This window comes from Agelaius phoeniceus, chromosome 12, assembly GCF_051311805.1.
Source record: "Agelaius phoeniceus isolate bAgePho1 chromosome 12, bAgePho1.hap1, whole genome shotgun sequence".
Lineage (NCBI taxonomy): Eukaryota > Metazoa > Chordata > Aves > Passeriformes > Icteridae > Agelaius > Agelaius phoeniceus.
In genome coordinates, this window is record NC_135276.1 from 9,805,931 (window position 1) to 9,830,885 (window position 24,955).

Consider the following 24,955-nt stretch of genomic DNA (forward strand, 5'->3'; position numbering starts at 1 on the left):
CAGCCACAGATTTTTCAAGGAATAGTGTATTTTCTTGTTCTGGAGATAGAATCTTAAGCATGAACAGGAGAGGAGATGCAAGTGGTTTTTTGGTTGTTTGTCCAAGAATTCAAACAAAACTTCCTAGCCCAGGTTCTGGAGCTGCAAGTGGTGGGACTTGTATTCCTAAGTCCTTCAGTTCCTCTAGGAAACTCTGCATAGGCTCCTCAGTCCCACATTTTTTGCACTCTTGGTACCTTCCCTAATTAGCATTTCCAGTGCTGTGAGCTTGAGCTAAACTGTTAGCTTGAGTCTTTCTCTCTTTGTTGTCCCACTAACTTTAATGAAGGCTGGAGTCTAGAAAGCACAATCATCTTTCCAAGTCAGCCAAGAGTCTTTGACAACTTTAAAACAAACAAAAGGGAGCTCAATAGCTTTTCACATCCCCAGAGAAATATGTATGACATCTATTGCTCTGCTTAGAGAAAGCAGCAAATTATTCCCCAAAGTTTGGTCAATTAATCCAAAAGCCAAAAGTGCAAACCACATAACAGCAGTGAAACTCTGCCTTCTCTTTGGCCAGGATGATGCAGTGAGATGCTCATGCATTTAGCAGCATAAACCTTAGAGTCTTTGGCAGTTGATTCTAATATTGCCCTGAAAATAAGGGTGACAGCAATGTAGCAGCTCAAAACAGTGTCTTGCTACATCCTTCCTAAGCATGGCGTGTCTAGCAGGTTGGGATTGTTCTATTATTAGATATCTTTACAGGAAATAGCAAATTATTTACTCAAGTTGTTTGTCTCATTCTCTAAATTGATCAGTGGCCAAAGAGAGTGGAGTGTGTGCGGATGCATACTGGTAAATAGATGCTAAATCTCATCCAAAACAAACAAACAAACAAACAATATTCTAATAAATACTTCCTACTGTAGAGTTCATTTAAAACATTTCATTTCTGTCTTTCTGAATCAGAATCATAAAACTAGTGATGAAAAGCAGAAATTATGGTTGTCTTGGTCACTGTTTCTGGGTGTTTGAGGAACTACAAAAAGGCAGCATGGTAAAAGCATGCTACCCTACCCATGCTGCAGTGTTGCAGGACCTCAAAGGAATATTTAAAAGGAGTGAATATGTTAAAAGTCTACCTGCTAATTTTACAAGTACAACTCCAGATATTGTGATATTTTATATAATGTCTAACCCACAAAAGAGTCTGCTCTATATTAATTTTCAAAATTTTCCTAAAGGTTTAAAAGAATACTCTCTGAGGTTATAAATATATTTCTGATTTGCTTTTTTCACATATTTATTTGGTCAGAAACCCCTTTATGAGTCCTAACTGACTCATTTATGGGAACTTCTGAAAATCTGAGTGTTGAAACATTTTGCAAATAAAATTATTTAGAACCAAATAAATAATGAACACACAAACTGAAGGCAGGTTCAACCCACGGTGACTTACTAAGAAAAATGTAAACTCCTCACATGAGAATTATACTTGAAGTTTACTATGTTTTTCTATCTCTGCTTCTTTTTAAACTAGTGATCTTTCTCTGTCTCATAATGATTCATGACCCTGGATATTGCAGCAATTTACACTGAAGCACACATCTGAATTGTACAAAACAGGCTCCTGTGATGCTCTATAACTCACTTTGCAGCTACATTTGTTTTAAACATCCTATCTACAAATAACATACGCAGAAAACTAAAAATTTTTTTTATTAGATTTTTATCAGCAAATGTGTTGCATTTTAACAAAATCTCTAAAACTATTTATGATATTGCTATCCAGTTCAACCTTGAGAAAGATTAGACTTGTGTGTTTAATACTCTGACTTCATCCACTCAATATGTACATATCATTGTAGAGCTGTTGGATATTTTTCTAAGCAAGAGCTTGAAAATAATAATGGTTGCTTGTCTGTGAAGAAAACTTTCACAGAAGCAAATACAACCCTTTGCTGTACTCAAATTTGGACATTTCAGAAGGACCTCAAATGAAGGGCTAAATATCCACAGTATCCGACATTTACAGCTACCACATATGCATAGGAAATTTATTTTGGATTATTTTACAAGGGCAAAAAGTTAAGCCACTAAAAGCACCGGTGAGATGCTGTCACTGTGCTCACCCGGGACAGAGCCCTGTTGCTGGGTGGTGGCCTTAGCAGGCTCCCAGCAGTGCCAGCTGCTCTCCAGTAAGGGGTGGTAGCATCTGCTTGTGAGAGCCAGCCCTGGCTGCGCCTCGGCTGCCGGCGCTGAGAGAAACCTCGGCAGCACTAAAAAGAACGGGGAAAGTATGTATGTAACACGTGCAGGAGGCAGTGAGCTGGATATTAATTTCCATATATTGGGGTTTCTTTCTTTTACTTTTTTTTTCTTTTTTTTTTTTTTTTCCTAAAAATATGTTACAGTAATTGCTGATAGTTTAAGAGTAAGAGTAATCTACACAACAGTGTACATAAAGCACTTGGAATGCTTTGGAGCTGCTGCCATTAAAAAACTCCTACAACGTCAGCAGTCGTGTTGAATCATGCAGGAATTTTAGATCTTACTCTGGGATAGCAAATACTTTTTGTGGGTATACAGAATGATGTTAAGCAATCTGTGTACTCAGAAGGTCCACAAAATTCTGATGAAGTGATAAATTGAGTCCATCTGTTCTGAAACTACTCCATTTATGATCTCAGCAGAACAATGTATTTTCCATTTCCTGCAGTTTTAAAAATCTTATTATCTAATCCAACTTCCAGTGAAGACAATTCTTTTTAACAATAATTTTACTGGAAGATCCTTTTCCTTTCCCCTATGAAATGGTCTGAACAGCTTGTGCACTGCTTCCCTCTGAATGCTCCTCTAATTTCTGAGTGCTTTTGGACACTAGGTCCAAAACAGGAATGGGAGGACCAAGGTATGATTAGGTATCTTGCCCAAGACTGCACGTAGAAGCATTGTAGGGCAGGGTTCAGAGGAGCAGAGTCCAGCTCTCCTGCTGCTCAGGCCTGTGCCTCAGGTACGTAACCACTTCTCCAGCTGTATTCCTTATCTATTGTCTCACATAGCTGAAACTGGATCTAAATTCCTTCCCAAAATTCAGCCTGAACTCATCCTAATAGCTGGGCAGTCTCAGACAACATAGCCTTTGCCATTTCCCCAGCAATGTTGGAACAGGAGCTCAGAGAGTCACAGAAAGCTGTCGTGCTTGTGATATGTGCCCTGAGCTGCTGCTCCCTCTGAGAGTCACCTGCAGCACATCACTCGGGCCTACGGAGAGGGGAAAGCACCAGCTGGCTGGCAGGGCACAAATACAAACTGTATTTGGTTACTAAGGTATTGCTGCAGTCATGCTACGTCCATGGATGACTAACACACGGCTGTAGCTGCAGGTAGCCGGGCACACACCTGCCTGCCATGGGCTGTGTACAGTTGCCAGTGACTAACAGCTCACCAGATAAGCTTAATCCAAAAATCCATGGAAATCAGCATTTCTTTCTGCCGCCTCCAGTGAGCTGAGCATTGGACTTGAGGTGTGGTGGAGCCAGGCTCCATCTGAATTAGTGGCCATATGTTGGAGGCTTGATGCTCTGAGGCATCACTGCCAACCTGGTGAGAGTCCCAGGGAACAGTCTGGGAGACCCAGTGGAGCACAGGGAGCCCGGCGCTGTGGGGTGGCATGGCCGGGTCCCTCAGTGGGGCACAGGGAGCCCGGTGCTGTGGGGTGGCAGGGCCAGGTCCCTCAGTGGGGCACAGGGAGCCCGGTGCTGTGGGGTGGCAGGGCCAGGTCCCTCAGTGGGGTACAGGGAGCGCTGTGGGGTGGCAGGGCCAGGTCCCTCAGTGGGACACAGGGAGCCCGGCGCTGTGGGATGGCAGGGCCAGGTCCCTCAGTGGGACACAGGGAGCCCGGCGCTGTGGGATGGCAGGGCCAGGTCCCTCAGTGGGGCACAGGGAGCGCTGTGGGGTGGCAGGGCCAGGTCCCTCAGTGGGCACAGGGAGCCCGGCGCTGTGGGGTGGCATGGCCAGGTCCCTCAGTGGGGCACAGGGAGCCCGGTGCTGTGGGGTGGCAAGGCCACGTCCCTCATGTGCAGCCCGGTCTGGTCCCTGGTTCCCGGGTGCTGCCTGCCTGTGACGAGGTGGGGAGCCCTGCCAGAACCACCACGGCAGTAGCCAGATGTAAAAAGTGGCTGTAAACTTTTGTGTCTTTCAGAGTCCCGGGCAGAATTTTGTTTCCACCGCTGCACATCGTGAACGCTGATGGGGGGACACACGGACCGCCCGGGCTGTGCGGGAATGGGCGCTGCAGACCCGGAGCCAGGCAGCGCTGACGGGGGAGCCCCTCACGATAGGGGAGCCCCTGACGATGTGGGGAGCCCCTGACGATGTGGGGAGCCCCTGACGATGTGGGGGAGCCCCTCGGGCCACCCCGCGGCGGTGCCGGCGGCGCTCCCGGAGCGGGAGGAGAGGCAGAGCAGGAGGGGCGATGCCGCCGCGGTCCCGCCCTCGCCGCGCCGGGGAGGCTCCGCGGGCCCCAGAGACACCTCGGGCGGCGGCGGCAGGAGGAGGAGGAGGAGGAAGAAGAGGAAGAAGAGCATAGCCCGGTCCAGCCCCAGCCCCGAGCCGCTGCCTGCTGCTCTGCGCCGGCCACAGGTGAGAGCGCCCCGGGAGTGAGGGCTCGGGGGTCGCGCTGCGCGGCAGGAGGAGCCGAAGGCTCGATAGGTTTCCCGTGTAATGGTTATTTGCTACCTCGTATGGCACCACTTGATACACTTGGGAACGGCGAACAAATGTTGAGGCCCATAAACCTTTTCTCCAAGTTAATTTCTCTCAGAAAAGGCGGATTTGGTAAAACTGCGAGGCCTGAATATTGGCGCATGAATGGAGAAGTTGGGGGTGGTCTTTGGCGCTAGGAAGGCAAAAGCTGGCTTGGTTTTAGTAGAAGGTATTTCAGATCCTTTTTGGATTGCACTTTTTAAACACAATAGGGCTTTAAATTGCTGAAGGAGGTACTTAAATACCAGTGAGAACTTGAAGTATCAGTAGTTTTGTTTGTGTCTTTTTTGCAGAAGTTTGGTTTGTGTCTTGTTTTACTGCTGAATAGGTGAGTTATTTCTAATCTCCATGGGATGTGTTATGGCATTTTTATAACTAGCGTTAATAAAGGGGTTAAAACACTTTAAAACATGTAGAACAGTGTTGGGTCACTGTTGCTGGGCTCTGATGTTTGCCAGTGGCAGGTGAAGGATATCTGGGACAGGGACATGTCATCAGCGACCCAGGACTGTACTCAAGTCTCTAAAGCCTGAGACTTCTGTCATAAGCAGTAAGGATGTGGTCAGCACAAGCGCTGAGGACTGGGCAGAGACACTTTGAAACCCTTTTTGGACATGCAAAGTAAATATGCAGTGTAGTGTTTGAATTTGGTTCAGCACAGAAGTCTGTTTTTCTCCTGTCATATGTCTTATATTTTACTTATATTACTGAGAGCCTGACACGCTTGGTTGTGGCCCAAGACCACGCTGTGATAAGTGCTGTGCAAATACAAGGTGGGGAAAATCCGCACAAATGTACCTAAAAACTTTGGATTTGATTCTGAAGTGGTTGAGATTTATTATAGGAAATAAAGCATCTAGGCACTGCAATATGAAAATTTCTTCATAGTGGGAAATAGGTTGTAAATGTACCTGCATTAGAGACCTTACAGCTTTTGGTTGAAATTCATGATGAAGTTCAAAGGGTGGTGATTTTTTTTGTTTGTTTGTTTGTTTGGTGGGGAGGGGGGGGGATTGGTTTTTTTTTTTAATAGGAAAGAGTGACCTGGGAACTTCTAAAAGGAACTCATCTCAAGGGAAAAAAAAAAAAAAAAAAGAAGAAGAAAGAAAAAAGAAAAAATAGGAGAACTTGTTTACTTGATGTCCTTATGTCTAAAAAGGAAAATTACTATAAAGAAATTCTGTAGTTATTATATATTTTGAAGACTAATAACAATACTTTCCAATACTATTTTTAAGCAGGATTCCAGGAGAGCAAGAGAAAAACTCCAGGAGGGTTTAATGCTTGTGTCTAGGTCAAAAATAAATAATTTTTTTGTTTGTTTGTTTAGGTATCCTGATCTTTCAAATGCTTAAGTCCTAATCCAGAAGGATTTTTATGATCCCCTGTAGGTGGAAAAAGAATGTCTTGAGGTGTATTTGCCAAAGTGACCACACCTGGACAGTGTCCCCTCTCCAGAAGTGTGGAACAGAAGCGGAGGGGTGTGTGGAATACCTCTCCAAAAACAGTAAACCAGTATGGATTTCTGATGCCCATTATGGCATGTTAGTTTTGCTTCCAGAAACCATTAGTAAGAGCAGTTAGGGTCATTGGGGGCTCTTGTAAAGCAGCCATTAAACTTCTTAAATTTTTCTTAATGAAGATAATGTCAACGCCCGTTAAAAGTAAACAAGGGAGAGACTTCATTCCCTAATGTATGTGGGTATTCCCTAATGTGTGTCGGTATTTGTGCCCTCACGGCCGGTGCTAAGTGAAAGAGCAGGTGCTGGTGCACAGCTAATTAATTTAAGGAGTAAGCCTAGGGATAATGATCACTGTTTCATGTCAAGGTGGGTGTTTGTGTAATTGCCAGTTGCTCTTAGATTAAAATAATAGAAAAAGACAGTACTCCCCATGGAATTAAAATAAAATCTCTAAATTGAAATCTTAGATTTATTCTTGTGTTCCACCTTCGACTTGGGTTTAACGTTACAGAACTTCTCAAAATTACTTGTTCTAACTTATTATGGAGTTTGTAAAATATAGGGTGAAATACTTCACCCAGTTATTGTCCCCTCAGTCTTACAGTTTGTGCTGAAGCCATGTTTTATCTTTCTAAGGATAAAAAGGAAAAAGGATCCAGACTACTTGGATTTGTTCCAGATTAATACAATGCACTCAGCATCTGCAAAGCTTCTGTATTGCAAGTGTTACTTGGGATTTTTCTGTGCAGAAACATCCACTCTTTTGTGTAAATCGAGGAGTGTTTTACTGCCCTGGAGGTGCGGCTGGGGGCTGAGGTGTGCAGGGGCAGCAGAGGGAGGGTGTCAGGGAGGCTGGGGAGCCGCTGCCCTCCCTGCCCTCCCCTGGGCTTCGCTCCCCGCCACCAACAGCTGAGCCCGCGGGCAGCTCCGGACACCTGGGCACCGCCAAAGCCTTACAGCCCTTCCTTAAACCAGCGAGGCTCTCCAGGTGAAAGCCGGCACCTGCCTGAGCCAAAGAGCTCTCTCCTTCCCTAGTAAAACCCGGTCAATATTCAAATTGTGCCGTGTAGGGTCTAAAATGCTGTTTGAGGAGTTAACTGGTTCTGTCAAAGGCTGAGTACCTTAAATAAAGAGGGGGATAATCTGTTAAACTAGCATCTGCAAAGTTTCAGGATGATTGTTTGCTGAACTGACAGGATGTTACAGTGTGAAATAGTTTGTAAGCACTGTGCACAGATCATCTTGTATTACAATAAGGAAGTGCAACTTCTTCCTCAGGCCGTTACAGCAGACTTCACCAAGAGTCTGTCTTGTGCTTGCAAAAAAAATTGAGTTTTATATTTTGCATTTTGAGAATAGTAAAGATATAGATCTTGGATTTCCTCCTACTCTTACAAAACCAGAACATTTTCATCCGGAAGAAAACACTGCCTTAAAAAATTAGAAGTTTTACAACACTCTTATCTCATAATAAAAATCATTATCATTGTTATCTCCAGAGACTTGGAAATCACTTTAAATAACTGTTGTTTGTCTTTCACCTCTGACACCATCCTATCTTCCTGAGGCTCCTCAGACAGGATCCAGGCTCTGTCTCGTGGTGCTGAGCAGCAGGGTGCTCCATATATGCAGGCAGAGGGACAAGCCATACAGTGGATTTTTCCTTTGGAAGTGTTTTTCTTTGCTTAATAACAACATATGATAGTATAAATGTGCTGTAATGATATGATATTTCCTGCCCACCATGTGTAGGTTGCTACTGCTGAACGTTACCTCTTCAGTTAATAAAATGAGGGTGTAAAAGGTGGAATGATTCTGTCTAGATTACTCAAAGATAAACAGCAGAATTTAAGGAGAACCTGTGGCTGTTGTTCCTTTTCCAGCCAAAGCATTGCTTTACCTCAGTACCTTGGAATTATGACATGTGTGAAAATGTGCCCTTCATCAGTTTGTTTTGTGTAGTCTCTTTTCAGTAGCACTTTTATAAAAAATAAACAAACCTCCTCATCTGTAGCAGCCAAGCTGCTGGTTTGATTTCTCCAGCACAGGCCCTGCAGTTCAGAGGCTTCAAGTCTGTTGGTGCTTTAAAGAAGAAACAAAGTCAAAGCTGGCTCTCCTGTGACAGCAGGGCTGTATGCTCAGGTTTTCCTAAGAGCTTCCTTCACAGCTAATGGCCAAAACGTTCCTCTCTTAGCAGCTGTTCTGTAATCCTCTTTTCAGCATTTAAAAGTGGCTTCTGGTCTGTAATTAGAGAGAAGGAACCAACAGGGTGTGTTTAGCTTCTGTCTGTGGGCACAAAATTAAAGTGAATAAGCAATGATTCTAGTTAAACACGAAATAACAGAGATTACCAAGGCTGCACCTGGTGTAAGTCAGAGAAAGAGGACAAGTTTCTTTGAGCAGAGCTGGCTGTTTCTGGCAGCTTCTCCCTCAAGTGCCCCTGTGTGCTGTGTTCACGCCGTGTCTGGGTGTTTGCTCTGCTCAGGTTGCTGCTGGCGCCTTCTGGCCAAGTGAAGTGAAGGGAAGGAGGTGAATTTCAGGCTCATTCTCCCGTGTCCCTTAAGGGCAGTGATAGGGCTTTGTCCCACCTTCTGTTCTGTGGGATGCACAGACAAGTAATGTTTGTCATGCAAGTTGTCATTCAGCACACAACAAAAGGAATGTATTTTTTGAGGTGTTCAGCAAGAATAGCTGTAATTTTTTTTTTTTTTAATAACGCTGCCTTGTAAATGGCTTGTTATAAAGCCACAAGCTTAGTCTCAGAATCAATGCAAAAATGCTTTAAAGGGCTTTAATAAAGTTGTCAGGTCTTGAGACTGCATGCTTTATTTCAAGGGAAGAGACAACACAGTAAATGTTTTATAGGTAGACAAATGTAGAAATAGTTTACCTGTGATTGTATAATTTTGGGTTTAGGTTGTTACTTTTCACTCCATGAATTTTTGTAATGACTAATAATAAGTTAGCATTTCAATGAGTTGAATTGAAATATTGTAGTAAGATGCTCTTCATTTATTATATAGCCTGAGATTCAATATTCACTTATTTACTTAATGTCTAGTCTGGGACATTTTCTGTGTCATTTATGTAAAAAATATACATTTACTCAGGGGGTTTTTGAAAGAACTAGTTGATGATCAAACCATCTAGCAGTGACTAATTACTGGAATACTCTTTTCCACCCAAGTAACCAAAATGGTGAGGGAACAAGCATTCCAGTAGGATGACAGAGCAGATGGAAGGGCTGGGCAAGGAGTGCAGCTGAGAAGGATCTCACAAAGGTGGATTGGGACAGACTGAGCTCACTGGGGTTTATTTAAACTCAGCTGAAATTATTGGAAATGGTGATAAAGCCCTGATCACTTAAATGGCAGATATTCTTAGCACCTGGCTCAGGTCAACCTGAGGCCATCTGCTGTGGTATGTTAGGCAGGACCTGCTTGCTCAAACAAGCTCAGGCTTAGTCAGGCTGTGGGGAAAAACCCAGACTGGGTCAAGCTGAGAGAGGATGAACTTTGTGCTGGAGCTTTTCTGTGTGTCTTTCTCTTTTACCCTGTTATTGCTACTGAGCACATGTGGGAATAAATCAAAAAACTAAATTGCAGTAGCAGAAGAGAATTTTGGTTTCAATTTTCTCATTTGAAAGGAAGTTGCTATCAGAAGTTTCTCACTTCCTGATGCTCTTTGCCTGACCTGCTGCTCCTCCTTTGCTGGCAGTTCCAGCCATGAAGATGACAGGTATGTCAATGCTAAGGAAACAAACATTTATATATTTGTGAGAAACATGTTTGTTGCAATAAACTAAGATAACAGAAAATGTGTTAAATGTATGCCCGCATTACTAATACATCTTAATCAGGAACTGGGTTTTGAGGTTAAAAATTTATCTTCCTCTAGATTTGACATAACTACCAGTCGCTTTGTAGTCTTGTGAGCAGATTGAGTTTTAGGGTTTTTGGGCCCAGTTTTGTTCTCATATGAAGTATCCACCTTGTTAATGATTTTTCTTTTTCTTTTTTTTTTTTTCTAGTAAGGTCTCATGTATATACAGGAGGGAACAGCCTCTTTTGGGAACATCCTGGGAGCTCTAAATCCCTTTCTGCTCACTTGTTATGTATCACTGACTGATGATGTTTGGGTAAAAAAGTGGTTTTTTCCTAGAAATATATGGTTTTGAACATGAACACAGAAGTGCACAGAAGGCTGTGATTTTTAGGGGGCAGCTAAGATGGCTCAAGGAGCAGCTGTCACTAAAAGCCAGCAGCTCTGTTCACTTCCTGCCCCTGTGTTCCACCCCACCCTGGAGTCAGCCCTGGTGCTCTTCTGACCTGCTGCAGAGATGATTCTTGAAGCTAAATGGACAAAATGCAGGTTTTTTCATAGGATAAGCATTTTTTAAGTATGATTTTTTTTCCTCTGTAGGAACAAAACAGCCAGGCAGAGGAAGTGGCCAGAACATATTGTTGAACTTCTAGAGAGTCAGACAGGGACAATTCCCTCCTTGTCAGTGGTGGCTGTGCTGTGTAATTGGGCTCCTGGTTATCCAAGTAGTAAGTTACACTTCTGAAACATGCTGGAAAAGTGACCTGGACTCTGTTTTGGTTGAAGGTATTGCCAGCTGAATTGTTATCCCAATTTTGGTATTTCTTAAGAGTGAGCTCTGTTCCTCTGTTTTACTTGCATAGCAGGAAATGAACATAAAATATTTCACAGTAGTACTTTTTAAAAATAATCTATTTTTTTGTCAAGTTCCTGAGGAGTATCCTGTTTTGAATGTAGTACTTTTTACTTATTATTTTTAGATTGTTAATTGTAACAATTACAAGCCCCATCCTCCCTCGGGATGCTGCACTTATAAAATAAGGCAGAAGATGCTTTGCAGTGCTACAGCTACAATTGAGCTGATGTATATTGTGGTTTGCTTGGGACTGTGCAGTGTTGTTGCACATTAGATAACACAGAATTCACATTGGAAGGTACTCAAAGCTAGGAGTTGCTCTGAGAAAGTAAGAACTTGATTTGAAAACAGTATTGAAAACACCATGATTATCTCTCAAAGAAATAGGAAACCCCAGTGTAGTTGGTAAGAGCAGTTTGATGCAGTTTATACAGTGCCACAAAAGGCAAAATTCCACACAGCCTGTTTAATTTTCCCCAGTGAGCTGATGTGTTGATTGCTTGCATGTTCAGAGCTCACTTGTGGAGTTGTTGAACACGATTCAGTGCCACAGGTTGTCAGTCTGAGCAGAGCTGCATGTGGGTGTTAATTGCTTCTGGTCAGGTGCAGACCAATTATCTAACGATCTTTTAGATAAAGGAGATTAAATTGCAATTAATGAATAGTATATTGGGAGTTCAAAGGGGAAAGTTTTGCTTTTCAAAATTCTGGACAAATTTAAGCAAGAAATAAGAGTTGCTCTTTTCTTATATTAATTCTGTATTCCATAACCATTTGTCAAGCATGTTTACACAGGGAATTTGGATGTAGTTGTAGCTAAACTGGTTTATCAGAGTAGCATGAAACACTTGTTTTACATATTGAATTAATTTCTGTCCTGCTTTTGTGCAGGCAACTGTACTTGGAAATAGATTCTCCTCTACTTGTTTTAAACTGGATTTTTTGTGGTTAGGCTTTTCCTGGAGCTCTCTGCTGCCAATAAAAATGTATATGTATAAACATCTGTTGGTATAAATAAAGAAAACTAAAACATCAGTTCTGAAGGCCACAGAATAATCCAAAATAATGTGCTTTTTCTTTTTATCTTTCTGAATGGCAGCTCCATCATATTCTGTGTATCAGTATCCCAGGCATCATTCTTTGGGCTTGTGCATTTACAAACAGCCAATTTTTTAAGAAGCAGTGGCCAAAAAAACCCCTGGACAACCAAACTTACTGCTTGCCATTAAGTCTGAGGAGTGTTGGTTGTAGACAGTATGGGAACTCTGCGAGTTGGAAAGCCATGAATCAATTGTTGCAGTTTTTACATGCTATAAAAATGTTCTCATTAAAAACAAAAGGATTTTCAAGAGGTGGAAAAAGTGAGATCAGGGGGAGAAGGAAGGATTTCTTTAAGTGTGCACTGCCCTCACAGAAATGGGATGGGTTACAGGCAGAGGAGACCTGAATATATTGTATTATTATTGCATAATGATACTGCAGTGGACTTGGGAAGAACTTTCCCTGATCCAGAGTCAGGCTTGGGTGAGTGCCCTTGATGGGAGGGGACTCTGGAGATACCCGAAGGAAGAAGGCAGTGTATGTCTTCTGAAACCTTGTGTCTTTTAAAAGCACTTCTGAAGCAGCTGCCTAACACATTGGAAATCAGGTTATCCAGAAATACTTTTAAATTGCTGTAACCTGAACTGTGCTGTCAGAGCAGAGGCCTGGCAGTGGACAGGGGAAGTGTGCCAGTTCTGAGGGGGGAACAGCTCCACCACTCTTTCCAGCCTCGTGGTTGAATTTTAATAAGTTCTCTTTTTGTATGCAGCTTAGTGATGCTATCACCCTGATTTGTGCCTTCTTTGCAAGACACCAGCCAGCTGTATTTGTGTCCACCCCATGTGCAAGTGCTTTAAGCACCTCAGGCTTCTGGGTGCTGCCTCTCTGCACTCACTCACTGAGCCTGGACCTTGGGAACAAATGCCCTGGACATTAAAATCAGTTCTGACTCTGTTGTTTTGAAGTAAACAAACTTCTGGAGTCCCATGAGCTAGAAATACTTAACTCTTGGAGGCATGAGGTAGCTGACAGTAACAAAGACATAGAGCTAGTAGTGGGAGGAATTTTTAGAGAAGTTTTCCAGGTGATGCTAGTGATTGCCTGTCAGTGCAAAACAAACCATACAGCAGCATACTGTTTGCTGAATCTTCCCTCTTTGAAGTGTTTAGGATTTGGTCAATGCTTCCCAGGGTTCCCATATCCCTGTTCCTGTGCTTGACACCCTCAGCACAGGCTTTTCTTTGCTCTGTGAGAAGGATCAAGCAGCCTTTGATTCCTGTTCCCTGTGCTGCTGTGTGACCCTCTGCCCAGTCACAGACCCTCGGGTGGTCTGTTGCATGGTTACCATAGAGTTTGAGTTCAGACCTGAAAAACTGGTTTTTAAATGCACCAACCACCTGTTCTGCTAGGGAACAGCCAGGTGATTGTGGATGATCTCTGTTGCTGTCTTATTCAGCACAGGAGGCTGAGTGCTGCTCCTGCCTCAGTGCAGTGCCATAGCCAGCCCTCCCTGTGTCCCCGTGTCACATCAAGGATTGTTAGCTTAAAGAGCTTTAGTAATGTCCAGGCAAACTCCAGATATGTGTCAGACCCTGTGATAGCCAGGAGGAATTTGTGATTGCAGAGTAGAGCTTCCTCAGCTCCCCCAGCAGTGCACACAGGCTGCACAAATGCCTTCTAACATAAATGTATGTTCTTACACCAGGGGAGCAACATGGTGATTATGGTCACACTCATTTTTAGACAATAACCTGAGACTGGCTGCACAAAATGTTGTCAGAGGGTAAATTAAAATGCCTTAGTTATTACCTGGGTATGCTGTTATCCAACATAAAGTAAATGTGGGACAAATTATTCTGCTTTTCTTTACAGGAGTCTGTGAGTTTGTATATTAGCAGTTACTATGGGAAATTTTACATGCTATTAATCCTCATGTTTTAATTGATCTGCTGATAATTTGTGTAACAAGCTAGGCAGTTTTCTTTGCCATGGTAGCCTTTAAAAAAGTCTTTGATAATTTGGGCAGATCATTTGTAGCACACAAACTATATTATGTAACTTTTTATTGGAAGTAAAACTTGAGTCAGAATGATCTCAAGATGTAGTTTTCTCTAGCTCTAACCTGCTTGGGGTGATTGCTTGTATTGCTAAAAACTATTCATTAATTATTTTTTCCTTTCAATGTTGCTATATAGCTAACAGCATGAAACATAGGCAGCAGTGAGTTTTTAATAACATGATGGTAACCTGAGGGGTCACTGCACCTTCCTTGCCAAACATATCTTTTGCTTATGAATTGTTTACAAAAAGAAAAAAGGCTTTCAGAACTCTATGCTGATTTCTCACTTGTCTTATGAATTTTTATCACCTTTCACCTTAGGCAAGTTCTCCTCTGCAGTTAAATTCTAAAAGCTCTGCTTAAAACACAGTTTTGTGATTTAGGGTTCACTAAAAAAGTCTGCTAACATTAATATTCTGATAAAACAGTAATGCTGTGTCAGTGGGCCTAAACATTCTTATAACTTCCTTCCTGTCTTAATGGAGAAGTCAGCAAACTTTTCAAGATTTTCTTAGGACCTTGAGTTTTTTACATGTATTTCCCAATAATTTCAAGCATACTAGTTGAAGAAATATATTGTGAACATTATATGCTCTGTTTCTGGACTCTGCCACAGGGTTTTGTATTGATGCAGTTACCTTGGGTTTGTACTGTAGCTTGCTTGTGCAAGAGATTAATTTCAGGCCAGAGCTAGACATACTGCCTGCTCAGAGCCAGAGAACTGACACAAAAATCTGCCTTTATTGATGAACTTCCTGGCTGTTCTTTTGTTTGACTGCTGCCAGAATGAGAATCTGCCTTTTCTTCTTTGGGAGTTCTTGACCCGCAGTCTGAGTTTGTTGCTGCGTCATTCACTGAATCCCTGCTCCTCAGACTGACCTCCTCCTGATCCTTTCTGCAGGGTCATAAAACCAGGGCAAACTGGGAGAATCACCCAAGGGCTCAGAGGAGGAGCCAAGTGCTGCTCCCTGGCTGCAGGGGACAGCTCCTCTGGTGTCTGGGGAGGTCACTCATGCATGGCCCTGTCAGCCTCCCCTGGGAACCACAGTTTGTGCTAACATCCACATTCATCTCAGCCAAAGGAGGAAACATTAAAGGAAATTGATAAAATCTAACAACACTTAGAAAAATTGATGTATTACTTACTATATTTGCTGTCATGAATATATGTTTTTGCAAAATCTTAAACTTTGTTTATTGTGGCTGATTTGAGTCCTTGCTTTATGTTCACAGTACAGATTTGTTTCCAGCCATGATGTTGGTAAAGTGGTCATCTAGTATTCATAGTACATGTAAAATCTCTCTTATATGTAGTTTGTTTGATGTGCAGCTTTGATTTTACTTTTACTTCTTTTGTTTGTCATCCTGTCTAGGAAATCAGGATTTCATAAGTCAGTGGTGTGGGTGGAGAGTTCAGCGAGTGTTGGTTTCCATGTCCATCGTATTTAGACACTAGCTAGTGTCTAAATATAAAAACTTGTCTTAATGCTTTCTGAATTTGTGCTTGACATCTGCAACTGACAGTGTGCAGTAGGTTTCCCAATGGGACACTTTTTTCTTGTACCCCACTGGTTTTCTTTGAACGTCACTGGAACTTTTGCACATTTCTTGCAGATCTGCTCTCTCCCCCACACACATTTTTTTGAACTCCACCTAAAGCTGAGAGCTCGTGTGAAAGACTTAGAAAGCCTCTTTCTGTGCTTGCCACTGAACACTTGCAGTGTCTTTCTGTAAAAATGCTGTGGAACAATTGGTGTTTTGAGACCTTAGTTTTGACTGTTTGCTTATCATTAATCATCATTAATGTCAACTTATTTTATCATCTGGGGTGTCTTTGTGCTTGTATATGCTTAGAAGTATATGAAACAATTAGACAGTGAGGAAATTAGTGGTATAGTCCAATGTATATGGATATGCCTGAATAGAGTAACTGCTAACAGTCATTTCAAGGAGTGGATTTAAACAAAAATTCCTACCAGACACTTACACTTACATTTTATTCCTTCTCTTCCTTGTTTTAGGTTTGTATGCTTAGACTTAGCATGGTGATTAAGAAGTTTGGGTGTAAACCATTGTTTTATGATTTAAATGAATGTTACAGCATTTTTATGTCAGTGTGTAATACATAGAGTACCTAGAAATGTAGAATTGCCTGTTTCATTCACAGGTAAGGTCACTGAAGGGTTGCATATGGCTTATGATTTTCCTTACCCTGAAACACTTGGATTTTAGTTCCTGGATGAAGTGGGCTGACTCAGTGATAAATATGAATATGGGGTTTGTCATATTGTGCATTATATTGTATTTTAGTGGCTTCTGCTTCATTTATTGAAATTAATTTATAACCAACAAAAAGAAATTTAGTGTGTGGGGTTTGGATTTATCAATATTTGCAGATTGTGTTACATCAGAAACACTCTAAAAATGTAAATGTTTGGCTTTTTCCTTTTCAGTGTGAACTCATATGTCTTTTGAGGCTGTAGTCAAAAGCAAAAAATACTTAGTTTGGAGATTAGCCTCTAGAAGGTGTGCAAGATAAAAAACATATTAGAAGCTGCAAATTGGTCACAAATGATTGATATTTTTTCTGTTTGTGTGCTTAACTCACTTCTGTCTAAAAGAGTGAGCTAAGCTTTTCCTTTTGGTGTATTTCTTGCCAGGCAAAAATTGTAAGTTGGAAGGGAAGAACATCTATTTTTCTCTGTGTTAAATGACTGGATTTTTAGGTAGCAGACTTGAAGTGTGTTTACTGGTGGAAGCAAAAACCTGGCACTCAAAAGATGTGAGTGGTGCTCACAGGGTGATTCTAGCAAGTCTGATTTATTTCTGGCTTTTTCATTCTGTGAAATGTTGATAGAAATAAGAGTACATGAGGTCTTATTTACTCATCCTGGAAGCTCCCAGACAAAAGTGGAAAGTGTTCTGGACATTAACAGTAATTTGGCTGCTGGAAGTTGCCCAAAGTACTGGCAGTGTGTTCTTGCTCTTACAGAAAAATAAAGTAGCAGCTCTTCTTTCTCTCCTAAGCGTATTTGTGTCTGGATCCTGCTCAGCAGCCTGTTGTGAAAGTCATCACTTCCAATAGCTCCGTGCCCCAGGGACCTCCACAGGGCATTGACGGGCTCAGCACTGACTCAGAGCCCAAGCTGTTGACACTGCTCATCTAGAAAAATGATGCAATTACAGCTCTCCTCCCTGCTCTGGGAAAGCATCTTGGATCTCCTCATTCAGTTTTCAGAGGTGGGGTGAGCCAATCTCACTGCAGTGAGTCTTCCCTGCTGGCATATATTTATCTGTCCCTGTTCTTTACAGTCTTGAATATTTCCTGCAGGTCACAGACTGTGCATAACAGAGCTGTTAATGGCTTTTGTCATGTGTTAAAATAGAGAATTTCAGACCACCCTGACTACTTGCTTGGTGCCAAAGGCATTGAGAGGTCTGTTTTCTCCTGAGGAGCTGATCTCTTCTGTTCCTGGCTCTTGCCTAGCATCTCTCTGGGTTGTTTCTCATCTTGGGGCACATGTGGGACCACAGTTCCTCCCTCTGACTTAGGTTAAGGAGCACATTCCTGCTGTCACCTCGTTGTTCTGCCTCTGCTCTGCAGCCAGCTGCTCTCAGCTGTGCTGGCTGAGCTGCCCTCCAAGCTGCTGTGCACCATCACTGATCCTGTCTGCCTCTTGGGCAGAAAGGAACAAAACCTAGGAGAGACAAATGATTATTTTTGTGTTGGTCTGTAGTCCTAGAAACAGTGGCATGCACATACTGAAAGAATGGTGTGGGAACAAGATAGGAATAAGTGGTGGGGAGGAAGAGGGAAGAGGAGGAGAAACTTGCTGAGCAAATATTACTGTAGACACCCCAATTGTGGAGCCAGAACCAGGATCTGTGATAATTTTATTTCTTTAAAATGAACAGCAAAACTTCTTGTTTCAGTTCATTAAACTGACCTAAACCCTGTGTGTAGGGAGGATGGTGATTTATGAATGGTGTGAAGCTGTTTGCAGCTGAGCACATCCCAGACACCTCCTGTTCCACACGTGGGCCCCCCTGTGTGTCAGGTTTGCTGCTCTGGCAGGTACCCATCTGTACCTGGGCAAAAAGGCAGTGACAGCTTCAGCTGCACCTCAGAAACACTGCTGGTGTTTCAGCCACGTGAAAGGGATGAAAGGAACCTCGTGATTCCATCCCCTGTTCTGTCACACCATTGCTCAGAGGGGCTGATTCCATTTGCTGCTGAAAAGCTGGTGTTAAGGGATCCCCCCGAGTTTCTGTAAGTGAATTTACAGCTCTGGTTGCTGTGTTGTTTTTGTAACCACCATGTCTGACAGTGGGAGCTGAAGCATGGGCATTCTGCTATCCTCAACATTATGCATTCTTATCTAATTATATATTTATTTTTGAAAATATAATGCTATTACACAATAACTTAATTATTATTTTATGTGATATTTAAAGCCCAGCATTGTGCTTCCTGCCACAGCTGAACAGACATTCTCCTCCAGGAATTATGTTTCTGGAAGCATGAGAATAAAGTCCAGCAAATATTTAAGTGCCAGCAAAGATGTTTGCTGTAATAACTTTTTATAGTCCAAAATTATCTGCATCTTATAAGCTTGGAACTATTCCTTGGAAATATTCCTAAAATGTCTTGTGAATATTCTTTTATTTTGTTTGCACCTTTTGTGGGTGGATATTGGTATTAGGTCAGTTCCTTTAGGAGAGAAGAAAGGGGATACCACACACTTGGAGTCTGCCAGGAGAAAATCCATAGGAGGGAGGAAAGAAATGAATTTGAGTTCTTTCCTTTAAACACATCAGCTGTCCTTCTCACACAGGGGCTAAGGGCTTCAGAAGGTTTTGAGAATTTGTATTTTCACAAGATGGAAATATGGGATTACAAGGGAGAAAAATAGCTCTGGAATTTACTGTGTTTTAACTGCAGGATGTGGTTATTGAAATAATGTTCTTGTGCTTTTGGCAATAGTTGACTCTCAGGCCTGCTCTTAAATTGTGCTGAACAACTTCAGTGAGAGTTAGAAGTAATTTTGAATGGCTGACACTAATTAAATGGGTGATTTGTGCTTCTACAGGAGCTCCCTGATCTACCAGGGAGGAATTGACAGTGAACTCTCAACTTTGGCTGCTCTCCCCAGACCTGCTCCTGAGGTGCTTCATAGCATGGGTTTGACTGAGCACTTCCCGTGCGTGTAGCTGCTGCCTTTCTCCTCGGGGCTCTGTGCAGAATGCAAGCTCTGTGAATCAGGGTTGTCTTTAATAAACTACCAGCAGGTTGGATCTTTAGGCTATGGCTTATGGCCATTAGTAGTTTGTATTTTGTTGAGGCATAGTATTAATGAAAATTTGTTTTTTCCTTCCTTAGCATCTAAAGATAAACTTGGGATGGATGAGTTGTGTAGTTCAATTACATTCTCATTGAAAGATATTACTTTTTCTTAGTTTTGAATTGTTACTTCCTAGATTGTAATTTCTCAATTGTTGGCACTTTTTAAAAAATCTTATTATGCCATTTGATCTGATGGTGAATAGTTGATGTGGCATTTTTATTTTGGTATATTTTTTGTCTCCTTTGGTTAAGTCTCCCTAACATTAATCAAGGACTGCACTTGTTACATACACAACTGTTGTTGTGCTCTTCTCTGTACTCTAATACTCCAAACAAAGGAAACATCTGGAAGGTAATAGGGGTGTTACAAAGTAACTAAGTTATCTTTTTTATACTGTAAGGTTTTGGGTTTTTATTTTCACTTTTGACCAGTTTTAGCTTGATAAAGTTCAGATAGTCAAAAAAACAACAAAAAAAAAAACCCAAACCACCAAAAAATGGTAAAGCAAATCTGTGCTGCAGGTGCAGCATTGATCCAGCAGCTCACTGCCACACAAAGAACAATTTGGTAGGTGTGAAAAGCAACTGCTGCTGTAGCAGCAAGGTGCAGGGCTCATAATGTAACTGGTTAAATGTTCTTCAGTCAAAATGAAAGCGCCCCACAAGCTGTTGCTAGGGAAATAGGTGCCTGTGGTGAGTGTTGAATGCAGAGAGGCTTGTCTGTCTTGCAGATCAAAAATTGGCTCCAAGCACTTTGTGTATCACTTTACTGCCGGAAACTTGCTGCTTATCAGCAGACTGGTCTCTGTGCCTCTGAGGAACTTCAGTTACAAATAGAGACAGAACCTTCTTCTTTTTTAACTCTCTTCTCTTTACATTTTGATGTGAAGTATTTCTCCTGTGCATTATCTTTGTTTATAATTTCTGTGTAGGACAGGAATATCCCCTGACCTGATCCTGAGGACACTTCTAGGGAGCAGCACCTTCATCCCTCTGTAACTAAAAGGAATCTTGCATACAACTGTTTATCAGGGGCTCTGGACAAAATAATGTTTTTAGGCATAGCTTTAAAAAAGAAAAAAAGTTGAAGTCAATGAAACTGTCAGCTTGGTATAGTCATTATATTAATTCTCTAAATTGCATTGTAATTCTCTAAGGTGTGTTATGAGTATGAATTACAACTAAGCACCTTCATTAACATGGGGTGATTTTTAAAAACTGTCACAGTTTATTTTTCTAAAAGGCACTCTGATATTTCTGGGATGCTCTAACTATTCAGCATCCTCCCCATGTGCTGCTCTCCACATGACACTGCTCCATTTCAAAGGAACACAAGGTATCTCTTGTGATTATCAGAGACTCATCCTTACTACTGGATACGTGACACAGTGAAAGTAAAGCAGCAGCCTATTTAGGCATTCCAATTGTACATGTAACAGGTTTAACAAAGTCTTATTTTTATCTGCTGTTACGCATGCACAGACACAGCAGATTCATATCTGCCTTTTCAGATGAGTTCTCTGAGATCTCCTGTGGCTTTTCTTCTCATCTCTCTCCAAGGCTCCCAAAAGCCTTTGTCAGGGTTTTGACCTTTTACATAACAATCTTTTCCATCTTTCACCCAACTTTTATGAATGCTGATGCATGTAGGTCTTGGCTAGGTACAGCTAAATCTAAAGGAAATGGCCACAGCTGTCCCAGGACTTAGGTATGGGCTGGACATTTAACCCACTGTGAGAGAGTGGAGTGCCTATATTGAGTGGTGGTTCAAGTAGTTTGTATATTTTAGCAAAAATTAACAGAAAATGGCAGTAGATTTACTTCAGTTCTTGTTGTGATAAAATACTTTGCATCCACTCTGATTTTGTGCCAGATTATTTGGCAGTTTCCTTTGCCTTCTGCTTTCCAGAGTGGGCCCCTGGGGACAGAGCTTTGGGATGAGCAGTGATGTAGATGCTGATACTTTCTCTTTCCAGCACAGCTGTTTAACTTGAATCAGACTCCTCAGTGCCATCTTAATTCTGATTTCCTGCTCTGGGCCTTTCTTTGGGTCATTGTTTCAACATTTCTGTGTAACCATTTACTCCTCTTGGTTTGTGCCCCTGGTGAGTGTGCACTGGATTCCAACAAGGAACAGTGAGGAGCCAGGGCTTTTGCCAGAGCCTGGTACTATGCTGAGGTGTTGAACTTTGGCATTTTCTCACATCTGAAGAGCTGTTCCCAGATTGTGTATAAAGAGGATGAAGCAGGAAGAGAGTGAGACAAAGCCAGGAGCTGTTATGTGTGATATGAATTCCCCTACCAGACACCTGGTGCACTGGGTTCAAGGATGATACTTAACCATGTCTTTGTCATCTGCCTAACTGGAGACACAGTTTTCTGCTCACAGCATCCTAGGAATATGCACTTCTGCCCTTTGGTACTCCAAGACAAGCAGATTTAGTGTCAGAATCTCTTCATTTCCACACTAGCACTAGACAAGTCTCTATCCAGAGTTATAAGGTCCAGGGAAGGAATGTTTGCTCGTGTGCTTTTGGGATTTTTTTCCAGCTGCTTTCCTGCCATATTGTCATATTTGCTGATCTGCAATATTTTAAATTGTTTTTAATTATATAGTTTTTAATTTAAGTTATCTTTTATGGAGTGGTTTTTTTTTTAATTGCTGCTATTTGGTCTTATGTGTAACAAAACTCACTGGAAAAGTAGAACTTTCATTATCTATGATGCTGTGAAAGTCATTAAAACATTCGTATCCTATTTTAGCAGAGTTCCCTTTGCTGTCATGCAGGCCTTGCTTGAAAAAACTTTGGGATCAGTTAGCATAAAGACAATGCCTCTCATCACTCTTGAGCCTTCTTAGACATTTCCAGCTGTGATTGTTTCAATCAGGTTATATTCATGTCACAATACAGTTAAATACTTTTTCTTCTACTGATTGTCTGAGTAAAGGTTCATAAAATGTATGATGGAGATAGAGTAGATTTTTCTTCCTTTAACTATGGAGGGAAGAAATAAAGCATTATTAATGCCTACCGTGGTCCTTGGAGTAAAGATTCCCTGTCTTGTTGCAGGTTCCCATGTGTGGTACATCAAAAGATTTAGTGTCAAGGATTTAACCTGAGTGGACTGCATTCACTCTCCTGTAGGAATTTCAAAATAATGGAACAGACCATGATGGAGTGGAGAAATATGGATTTTGCCAACGAATCCTGTGGCCTGTAATGGTAAGCAAACAACAAGCATGTTTTTGTTAGAGGTCCCAGTAAATAAAAGCCTGGATAGTCTGCTGTGCACAGCTCAGCACTGCAGAGCAGGTGGAAATGCTTTCTCAGTGCTGCTGGGGTGGGTGAGCACCCAGCCCTGGGGCTGGCTGGCACTGAGCAGGGCAGCCTTCACTCGGTGTTAGAGAGGCCTCAGTTTGGAAGGTGCTTCTGGAAACCTCCTGGAGCCGTGAGGCACCAGCTGCAGGCTGTTTGGAGAGGTGACTTTTGCCACTTCCTGAAGATTTGCCGTGTCTGTGGTATTGTTTCAGGTCTGGAATTAACTAGTTCTGCTTTAATACTCATTAACTGGCTTTAGTATCAGCAAATCCAAAGGATAAAGCTGCTTCAGGAGAATTTAATTTACAAGTGCGTGCTTTGTTTTAGCTGTGCCAGGTGAGATATCCCTGTTTCCCCTGGTGAGTCAGTGCTTTGCATGGTGCAAGTTTCCAGTGGCCTCTTGGCATTGGGGATGGTTTGGCAGGGCTGGCTGTCAAACAAATCTTTGGAAATGGCAAGATGAAAGATAAGATGAAACAAGAAGAGTGATTGTGATTAGATCTGTGTTCAGACATTTTAGTATCTTAGTAGACAATCAAAACTTAGTGTGGAAACAAAATTCCCTGAAGCATGTTGGTTGTCACTGGAAAGCTCTCACTGCTTCTCATGGTTCTCTCTTTGTGATCCAAAGCACCTTACCAGGCCCTTGTGAATGTTTGGCTCCTGTGGCCCTTTGCCTGCATCAATGAAAAATATGTGTACAACTCTGAACATTTTTTTAGTGTGTTGCTATCAAGTGAGACTGAAAATAGAAGATATCTGAGGTTTTCAGTGATTTATCATTGTTTTATTTCAGAATGACTCCACAAAGGACCTTTCCAAAACCAGGTACTGCATTTTGGAACAGTTTCTAAAAAAGAAATGTGGGTGTTTGACAGCTTTGTGTCCTGAGGTTGGGTATGATTCTAGAAATAATGCTTCCATCAGAAATATCTGTCTCTTTGGTGGTGTTTTTAGTATTTAACCTCCAAGGGAGGGAACTTCCTTATTGCAAGTGTTACTTTTAGGTTTTTTGGCTGTGAAGTACGGATGTGGTGGTGTAACAAATGTTGCATGGTTAGTTTGGGGAATGTTAAAATTCCCCTGTACTGAATAGTATAGAGAAATAAGATTTTTAAAACAGGTATTTGATAGGACTTAGTCTTGAAGTAATCGCCATTAAATAAAGGGGGATTAAATTTAATGTCTCCTTACCTTCCCCCTTCTTCCTTAAATAGTATGAAGACTTTGGTTTAGTAAAGGACATTTTATACATTAACAAAAATATTTGTGCTGCAGGAGCACCCTGCAGGGCCCTGCTCCAGGTTCTGAGGCACAGTCACATTCTTACTGTGTCCATCTCTTGGGCTGAGAGAGGTGAGTAAGCAGAAATTCAGCTAGAAACAACCATGTTTGACAAAAACATTTTAAAAAAATACTTTGTAAAAATTAGAGACTGGGACAAACAAAGTTGTTGTTATATCAATGCATTGTTTGAATTTCAGATCCCAGTTTGTATTTCTAGTCACTTCAGTGGGGTGGGAATATTGTAGGTAGGAGAGAGAGGAGCCTCCTTCTCTGTTTTACTGGTTTTGGATGGACTTGACTGAAATGGGAAGTGATTTCTTATCTTACTCAGGGCAGGTGTTATCTTTTTCCTGCCTTCTCCCTGTCATATTGTGATTGCACCTGCTCTGTGCAAATACACTATTTACCCTAGACATGGGTAAATAGTACTGGGTTTCTGTATTGAACTGTACATTCCCCTCAAATAACTTTGTGGGACAGGAAAAAAATGAGAGCAATGTGTGATACCCATTACTCTCTTGTTCACAGTGATTTTTAAAAAATATTTTGTGATTTTTTACTTTTTGCATATCTGTGCTATCTAGTGATAGAAGATTCCAGTTACACCCTGGTACTCTGACTCTGCCACATCTCTGCTTCTTCACTGCTTTATTGAAATAGATTATCTGAGGCATATTCAAAATTTTGCCAAACAGCTGACAGAGAATTCACTCTAGGTGTAATTAATTATATTGAGCTTAGAAATCTTGTGAGCCTGAGCTTTTTGTTTGCTATTTGTTATAATTCTGTAACCTAAATGAGATAATGCCTGAAAAAAAAAAGACCATTCAAACACATCTTTCTTGAATTTTTGTTTTATTGCTGATTTCAGTAAAGGCTCAGTATTACCTAGTGTGATGCCTTTTTTTTTTTTCCTTAAAAAACAGATCTTCTGAAAATGTCAGGAGTTTCACTTTCTGTGGAAATCAGGGATATTCTTGTAGAAATTATTGGGGCTTAGACACACAGAGA

At 41.7% G+C, this 24,955-nt stretch overlaps 1 protein-coding gene across 5 annotated transcripts in view; it reads left to right on the top strand.

The window, feature by feature from the left end:
* The first annotated feature begins 4,469 nt into the window (after positions 1 to 4,469).
* Positions 4,470 to 24,955, top strand: part of ADCY7 (adenylate cyclase 7) — a 60,284-nt gene continuing 39,798 nt past the window's right edge. Inside the window, exons 1-3 of one of the 5 annotated variants that reach the window (XM_054640881.2) lie at positions 4,470 to 4,629; positions 22,409 to 22,561; positions 23,454 to 23,485. The gene's annotated coding sequence lies outside the window, so the exon portion shown is untranslated. Of the gene's footprint in view, positions 4,630 to 5,045; positions 5,081 to 6,161; positions 6,260 to 22,408; positions 22,562 to 23,453; positions 23,486 to 24,955 lie in introns of those variants that run through there. The other 4 variants (XM_077184988.1, XM_077184987.1, XM_077184989.1 and 1 more) reach the window with 4 other exon arrangements.